Below are 8,928 nucleotides of genomic sequence, written 5' to 3' on the forward strand. Positions count from 1 at the left end.
AACAAAATTGACTTGGCTCTAGAGGCATGTGCCTTTGACTATGTTGATCCAAGTCTGGTTCCCTCCACACTCTCTGCCCCCAGGATGTTCATTAGATGCTGAATGTCAAAATTATCTTCCAAAGTTTATGCTTGTATTTTTATGCATATTTCCTTGTGGGAAAAGACATCAAATCTTAGAGTGATAATTAATCTTTATTTTTCTAGGTGAACCTCTAGAACCTGACCAAATGAAAGTGACCTCATATTAAAAAGAAATTGATTTTAAATAAAGTGGACACCTATATCCATCTTTCCAGTTATTTAAGAAAATATTTCTTATTTATTTGAGACAGATAAAAATACTCAAAAATCATTCAACATCCCATTGTAAAATCAATGTTTTAATATAGAAAGTCAAGCCTCTAAGAAACTGTCATCAAAGTCATTTAAATTTCATATCTCAATTGTGATCTTACTTAAGGACCACACTTTTATCAAATCCTAACCACCTTTTGTTTATTGATGTGACAGCATATTTCCTGAGTTCAATGGACTTCACCAACTCAAAATAACTACTACTTGCCAGCAAAACTTCTTTTTTAAAAAGTAAAAATTTTGATTATAGTTTAAGCCAGTGGCATATCTTTGTATGATGTGATACTGTGAATGTGATGAAGGATTTCTTTTAGAAATTGTGTAGTCACATGCCCACCCAAAACAATGTAAATGCATTTTTTGATGTAGCATATTTCATTTTTTCCAGACTGTTTATTTGATACTTAATGGCAGCCTATTTGTTTTATTACCATGGTTACACTGGTGCCATTTGAGGAATTATTTACAGGCCAGCTATGTGCAGCTATGACATTTGGTGTTGACGTGTGCCAGATTAGTTTTAGTGCCAATTTTAACAATGCTTCGTGGCATTTAGAGAAAAGATTTTGGGAGCACAACTGAATCTCAGAAAGAACCATTGGGTACATGAGGATGCTTGCAGTGTAAGGAAATCCTTCTAAATAAGTGGAAAGAATCTGAGCATGTGGGTACATTGTGATATGCAGTGGGCATAGTGGAAAATTCATCCCATGTAGTGTTTTTTGTTTGTTTGTTTTTGTTTTGTTTTGTTTTGAATGGAGAATTTTGAGTAAAAAATTCTCACTTCCCTGAGCATGCTGAACTCTGCCATCCTGAGCAGTCTTGCTGCTCACCCACCTCCCTTGTGCTCACTTCGGCAGCACATACATGTATACTAAAATTGGAACAGTACAGAGAAGATTAGCATGGCCCCTGTGCGAGGATGACACACAAATTCGTCAAGTATTCCATATTTTTGAGGGATGTCACAAGTCTCTGTGGCGCAATTGGTCAGCGCGTTCGGCTGTTAACCGAAAGGCTGGTGGTTCAAGCCCACCCAGGGACGTGGGTGCCCATGTTTTTCGGTTTTGGACCCCTTGCTACAAGAAGGACATTGAGGTGCAAGTCCAGAGAAGGGCAACAAAGTTGGTGAGGAGTCTGGAGAACAAATCTTAGGAGGAGCAGCTGAGGGAGCTGGGCTTGTTCAGCCTGGAGAAAAGGAGGCTCAGGGGTGACCTTATTGCTCTTTACAGATACCTTAAAGGAGGCTGTAGCGAGGTGGGGGTTGGCCTGTTCTCCTACATGCCTGGTGACAGGATGAGGGGGAACGGGCTAAAGTTGTGCCAGGGGGGGTTTAGGTTGGATATTAGGAAACACTTCTTTACTGAAAGGGTTGTTAGGAATTGGAATGGGCTGCCCAGGGAAGTTGTTGAGTCACCATCCCTGGAGATCTTTAAAAGATGTTTAGATGTAGAGCTTAGTGATATGGTTTATTGGAGGACTTGTTAGTGTTAGGTCAGAGGTTAGACTCGGTGATCTTGGAGGTCTCTTCCAACCTAGACGATTCTGTGATTCTGTGAACTTCTGCTGCTTCCTGGTCACTGCAGCAAATACTTCCATCAGTTACTGCACATCTGAACAGTTTATTCTAGATTGCATGCGGCAGGTCCAGCAAAGCACCTGCTAGGCTTTTGTGTCCAGCCTGTGTCTAGAATTGCCCCTAGAAATTTGCGGGATGCCTATACCTATTTGTGTAGTAACGTATACAAAATGTATTAGAGCAGTTACAGTCAGCAAGCAATTTCTTGTGCTGCCTGGTTCCTGGCTGCAGTTACCCCATGCTGTGTACCCTGAACACTAGGTTCATTGGCATTTCTTTCATCCTGTCTTGTGCTGCCCACAAACTCTAGCTTTACTAGTGATTTCTTCTAAAAACATGCAGGTAGCTTAAGGAAATATACTCAGCAAATATCTGCTACATCTTTTATCTGCTAATAGACAAACTTTAATCTGAGAGTTTAGAGAAAATAATTATTAGTAACAATAATCCAAGGAATTATATTTTTTTTACTAAAAAATATATTAATCCTTTCTTGTTCTATTGGGTGATATTTTCACTTACAGGGAGAAACTTGTGGATGTGTAGAAATGGCATGTGCATATTTGATTTAGGTAGAGGGTTTAGGTAGACTTTTAATATATTAGTCTTGTATTATAAAGTTCTGAAATGTTGGTGATTTCTGGTTATCATCAACAAAATCAGATGATAAGGGCTTAGAAGTAGGTAATTTCCAGAATTAAGAACTTGCAATACTTCTAGAAATCAAAAAAGCCTAGTTGTATTTTCATCCTCCTGAACTGAATGGAAAGAACTTTTGTTTTTGTTTTTGCAGGCTTTGAAAGAGAGTATGGGCTTTGTATGTGAACTCAGCTGAGGACTAAAAAGCAGTTTCTATCACTCTGCTTTGGTAGATTTTTGTAGATCTCGATTTTTATTTGCTTTTAATGTTTTTGCTTTTAGAGAAATTATTAGTTAAGGTATTGTAGTGGAAAATCATGAGATGCTTTAATTGTCATTTCTAAATGTTATGATATGCCTAAGAACCTGGAGGGAGGCCAGAGACTGAGATTTCATTTAAGTAAATGCATATGCTGTTCCGAAAAGTACAATCTCAAACTAAAACCAGTTCACCGAGCCTTTGTTATATTTGCTTTTTTAAAGGGAATTTCAGGTGGCAGCTGCTCTGGAAAAAAGAATAAACCAGTGACTTGGTTAAACCAGTGACTTTGGTTAATAAATCAATTAGTTGCCTTCACCTCACTCCAGCAAAAAAGGAGACAATACCACAGTTTCTTGATAGTTGACTTTGATAATGTGTGATTATTTCATCCACTTGAAGCACTGGTACATTATGAACCACTTGAATCATAAGTGACACTTCATGTTTGTAGTTTCATTGCTGAAAAGTGACTAGACAATGTGTGCTCTGCCAAGCCTGCATATGTCACAAGGTGCCACGCATAATGCAATTATGTGGAGAACCGTGAAAATCTATACATTGTTACTTGATCTGTTTGAATTTGCAGAATAATGCTACCTTAGTACCTCAGGTCTTGAGCTTTTCTTTGAGCATCTCTAGGAGTGTTTTTGAAGACAAGTTGTACAAGACAGGGCCATAGGTAAATCAGAAGAGTGATATTTCCACTTTTGTGAAAGCAGCTGTAAGCAAAACCATGAGCTGTTTGAATTTATTCTTCTCATGGGATTTCCCTAAAAAGTGAACATCTTTTAGATGATATAAAAAAATAAAAGATAAAGATAAGATAAAAACATCTTAGCCCTTAACACATAGCCCTTAACATCTCCCGATGTGGGTCTTGTAAATGCTCAAGCAGTGTCTTCCATAGCCCATTAAACACATTTTTTGCCATTGACAGAAGATGGCAGCGGGCTTTGCACAGACCTAGCAGTGCAGGGTCTCGGCACTTAGCAGCGCTTACCTCCACCTGAGCTGGCTGCAGCTTGGTTTTGCAGCTGGTCAGGGGCAGTGCCTGCTGCTGCCTCACCTCATTCAGCCTGAGCCTTGGAATATGTGGGTTAAAGCATCTATCCCCTTTAAAAGGTGAGAATGGAGAAATCCCTCTCTGTACTAAAAGATTAGATGTGTTCTGGCAGTTTTGGACATAAGCATTTCCATCAACTTTAACTGGTGCTGGTTAGTTCTTCAAAAGTTATTGTTAACTGTTATTATTATTACTGTTATTATTGAAGTTATTATTAACTCTTATCTCTAAATTGATCTCTTAAAGGAACAACAAATAGGTATCAGTGTTTAGGTTCATGTAAACCTAATCTGTTTGAAATTTACAAAAGCTTTATCTACTACTCATCTCTGAGTTCTGAATATAATTTTTCTAAAAATGTGAAAATAATATTTAAAATCTAGGGATAAAATCTGAGATATTTTTAGTTTGTTCTGAATAAAGTATGGTTGGCTATATTTGGAATTGTACTGCAGTTTCTATAACATCCAGACCAGGAAACTAATTATATACATTGACTATGTCTAGATTATTTTTGGATCTACAACAAACAAGTGCTTAGATGGAGTTTGTATTGAGACCTTTTTCTGTCAAGTTTGGTATGAATTTGATCAGATATAAATCATCATACCACCACAGATTAGTGCTTTATATTGCTATGTATACAAATGCCTTGCTTCATAAAGAATGTAATGACGTCTGTTAATAGTAGTACGTTATTGTTATATTGGGGTGCCTGAAAGAGTTTAACTGGAATAAATGCTTTGGCTTGTTGCTGAGACTGTAGCTCTAGTACTGCATCCCATATTGTCCTTTGTGGCTGAATGGTCCAGTTGCACTGCTGTGTACGCAGGGCTTGTTCTCAGTATGGCTGGAGTGGTCTCACAGTGAGGGGCAGCTAAGCACCACCACGCTGCTCTCCTTCCCTAAGCACAATACAATAACAGACAGTGTCGGAGCTTCCAACACTACCAGTGAAGGAAAAAAAGGTTAAACTGTGTTGAAAGTAATAGTGCAGACAGTTGATTTGGAATTTGCCTGTAAAAGAATAGGACCTATACAAGGAGAAAAAGATACTTTCAACTCTTGCACAGGAGCACTGTGTAGGCTCTCTGAGAAAACCCCGAAAGCTATTGGTCTGAATGCCAAGGGGACTAGAGATTATTGTTGGTAATGCCATTAGAGTTTGCAAGCTTCTCCTTTGTGAGCTAAGGACTTAATATTGTTCTCAGATTTCTAGGCACGTTTCCAAAAACTTTTTAAATCTCAACTAATAAGAATTCACTGCTGAAGATTTTACAGATTACACTAGGGTGGCTTCAGATATAAAATATGTAAGAATGTATACTAAAAATGTGTAAAGCAAAATGAATCTTCTAGTACTAGTTATTAGTAAAAATATTTAAACTTTATTATATATGTACACTATATTATAATTCTATATATTATGCATGCTATATATTGTAGTGTTATATATATATATATATTATATATATTATGTGACTAGCTACAGTCTCAAAGTTTATTAGAATCATTAAAGCAACCAGCGACACCTTTTTACTCAGCAGGCATTCTCCCTCTGGGAGAATTTCTCTGTCTCTGGGTAAATGAACTCTGTGACAGACTGATTCACAGGATTTGAGGGGAAGTATCTTTCTCAGGCTATGAATATGATAAGAATATCACTGTAATTGTCATCATATGGGAATACCACAACCCCAGCAGTTAGATGTGCTTATCAATACTGTATAACTACTAAGAAAACTATGGAGAGATTCACAGGTTATGTTCTTTGTTTCTTTTTTTCTCCTATCATGTTCTCACACTATCTATAAATACTTTATAGGGAAGATAAAAAAAAAACAAAAACACAACATACATGCATGTATCTTCTGGTCTGCCAAGCTTGTGAGCCATTGTATGTATTAAATTAATGAATTGCTCTAGCAAAGAAATTTCAAAGTCACAAGAATTGATTGGCACTGTTTTTAAGCAGTCCATTATTAGGAATTTTTAAATTCAAAACTAGATCCAGCTTTTCCATATTCTGAAAAGATCAGTAGACTTGTATGTTTGTTTTGAAAACAAATCAGTGAGTGATTTGCTTTCATAGGATCAAAGTTTAGCGTGCATTTTTTGGCTGAAAACACAAATATTCTAGGCATATATGCATATATTCAATACAGGTTTTTTTCTTCATCTTGATGAGGTGAGACAGCTCTTCTATGAAGAGAACTGAGGATTCAATGCAGCACTTTTAAAGGTTGCTATGAGCAAACTAAATAAAAACCTGTTCAGCGAGCAGTTTAAGGCTCTACATTCTTATAATAATTTTGCATCCATGTATCACAGCAACAGTTCATAGGAAAAATAGTCCAACTTTTCAAGAGCATAACTGTAATGGGAAAAGTTTACTTTTTCTTGCCACGCTTACTGCATCTTTGCCCAATTCATTTTTCCATACTCTTAGATCGCTAGGTGTACAATGGTGTTATTATTGATTATTAATTATTTTTAATATTATAACAAGAATCATAATGACACTAAGCTATTCAGATGCTAAAAGAGACTATGGAAGTACCTTAAGTATATGTGGCATAAAAGTTTCCTGTAGGATTCTTCTGTTAACGTGAAGCTGGTTCCACTACTGTGTCATCTGCTCAAGCATTTTGGTTTTTGAATCAATGTATTTTTCTTTCACATGGTGGTATGTATGTATGTATGTTAATTATCATTTATTGGTATACACACTGAAATGGGACTGCTTGGTTCCAAACTGTCATCATAACATCTTTTTTTTTTTTTTTTTTTTTTTGGCTCATAAACGAAGCCTTCAAAATCAATTTACCTCAAGAACTCATCAGTGATTAGGGCATCGTGTTGCTGTGGTAGTGAGCATTTAGTCGGCTGAATATGAGCCAACAGTGTGCTCAGGTGGCCAAGAAGGCCAACGGCATCCTGGCTTGTATCAGGAACAGCGTGACCAGCAGGGCTAGGGAGGTGATCGTCCCCCTGTACTCAGCTCTGGTGAGGCCGCACCTCGAGTACTGTGTTCAGTTTTGGGCCCCTCGCTACAAGAAGGACATCGAGGTGCTTGAGCGGGTGCAGAGAAGGGCGACGAAGCTGGTGAGGGGCCTGGAGAACAAGTCCTACGAGGAGCGGCTGAGGGAGCTGGGCTTGTTCAGCCTGGAGAAGAGGAGGCTCAGGGGCGACCTTATCGCTCTCTACAGATACCTCAAGGGAGGCTGTAGCGAGGTGGGGGTTGGCCTGTTCTCCCACGTGCCTGGTGACAGGACGAGGGGGAATGGGCTTAAGTTGCGCCAGGGGAGTTTTAGGTTAGATGTTAGGAAGAACTTCTTCACTGAAAGGGTTGTGAGGCACTGGAACAGGCTGCCCAGGGAAGTGGTGGAGTCACCATCCCTGGAGGTCTTTAAAAGACATTTAGATGTAGAGCTTAGGGAAATGGTTTAGTGGGGACTGTTAGCGTTAGGTCAGAGGTTGGACTCGATGACCTTGAGGTCTCTTCCAACCTAGAAATTCTGTGATTCTGTGATTCTGTGATTTAAAATATCACTGTGTGGGTGGTGGGTTGGCATGTGACTTTTTACAACCCAAGCCCTTCTGATTAAAGAAAACGTGAAGTAAAAGTAAATCAGAAGTAATTTTCTCTTTATACATATTTAGTATATATAGATATAAATGAAATCTGAACTTGTAAACTATATTAACCTGCTCTCATACAATTTTGCTTATGTAATTTGATGATTAATCTACAGTTGATTTAAGAATTGTTTGCTGAGCAGAACAAAGTCAAGATATTAGATGATGCAGCAAAACCAAGCAGTTGTATTCCTATTTTTATATCTTGATTGTGTAGACTTCCAGTACTGCCAGGCGCAAAGCTCTTAACAGGTTGTAAAGATTTTATATGGCTCTTGGAAAGCACATTTGTGTTTGTATGTATATCACTGTGTCTGTCTGTGCTTGTATAAAAGTATTTCAGGTGCAGAGTTTCTCTATGTCCTCCTTCTCCACTCCACATGGAACAATCTGTTGCTATGACCACTTTTGCAGTGAGTCAATGTCTATTTAAATCTAGGAGGTTAGCAACATGCAGTCAATCACTGGATTTCATTGGCTGAACATTCCCAAGAGTTTTATAATTAGTTGAGTATTCCTCTCTACTTAAAATGCCACATAATTTTTCCAGCCATACATTGTGAATTTAGAGCATTCTCTCTCTCTCTCTATTTATTTTATTTTTTTTTTTTAAGAATAAGTTCCTCCTTAAATGTCAGAGATGTTGTTAAATAAAGAGCAGATATGAATATATAAACACGTGGAATGTAGGTACAGAATTGGATTTTTAAGACACACACACTACCAACAAAACAAAGTGCAGATCAGCTACAAAAACTTTATCCCATGCTTAGAGAAATGAGCTTAGAAAATGCATGATGCAATTGAAACAACCAAGCTCGCTTCCACGCAGCTCTGCCAATTAGCATTTAAGAACATTTGAGATTGTTTAACTGACTCTCTAGTGATGTACCAAAGGAAACTTAGTGCTGGCAAGAGGCATAGGCAAATAATGTTCTTGCATAGGCCAATATACCTTTTATCTCAATCATTATGGATCTCTTTTATCAACCTGCTCTACACTTAAATGCTCACCTTGTGAAGATGAAGGAAAGAATGTCTGCTAACATTTTATTAGACTCAACTGGAGGAAATGAGGTCCTTAGAAACCTCCTTTCTGAATTCAGATGTGGAATGAGGTACCATCAAATAGACTGGGTGTATATTCTGCATTTATCTCTGTTATTCCATCTCACTACTTCCCCTCTCTGTGTTTCTGTTTCTCCTTTTTTTGCTCCTTTTTTCTCCCTCTTCTCACAGTTCTCTTTAAATATTGTAGTCAACACTGCCAACTATTAAAATATTCTTGACATTATTTCCACATAATGGGCGATGACCAACTTTGACACTTCCCAGCTACAAACCTGACTCTATATTGAGGTAGTCAGTTATATTTAGTGGGTGATATTGG

At 37.8% G+C, this 8,928-nt stretch overlaps 1 non-coding gene and 1 pseudogene across 1 annotated transcript; both read left to right on the forward strand.

Annotated features, from left to right (window-relative positions):
- The first annotated feature begins 1,198 nt into the window (after window positions 1–1,198).
- LOC116489313 lies at window positions 1,199–1,313 on the forward strand (annotated as a pseudogene).
- Window positions 1,314–1,327: 14 nt separating this feature from the next.
- Window positions 1,328–1,401, forward strand: TRNAN-GUU. Its single transcript has one exon. It is a non-coding gene; the product is annotated as a tRNA-Asn (tRNA).
- The last annotated feature ends 7,527 nt before the right edge of the window (window positions 1,402–8,928 follow it).

The sequence above is a fragment of the Aythya fuligula genome, chromosome 4, assembly GCF_009819795.1.
Source record: "Aythya fuligula isolate bAytFul2 chromosome 4, bAytFul2.pri, whole genome shotgun sequence".
NCBI classification, from domain to species: domain Eukaryota; kingdom Metazoa; phylum Chordata; class Aves; order Anseriformes; family Anatidae; genus Aythya; species Aythya fuligula.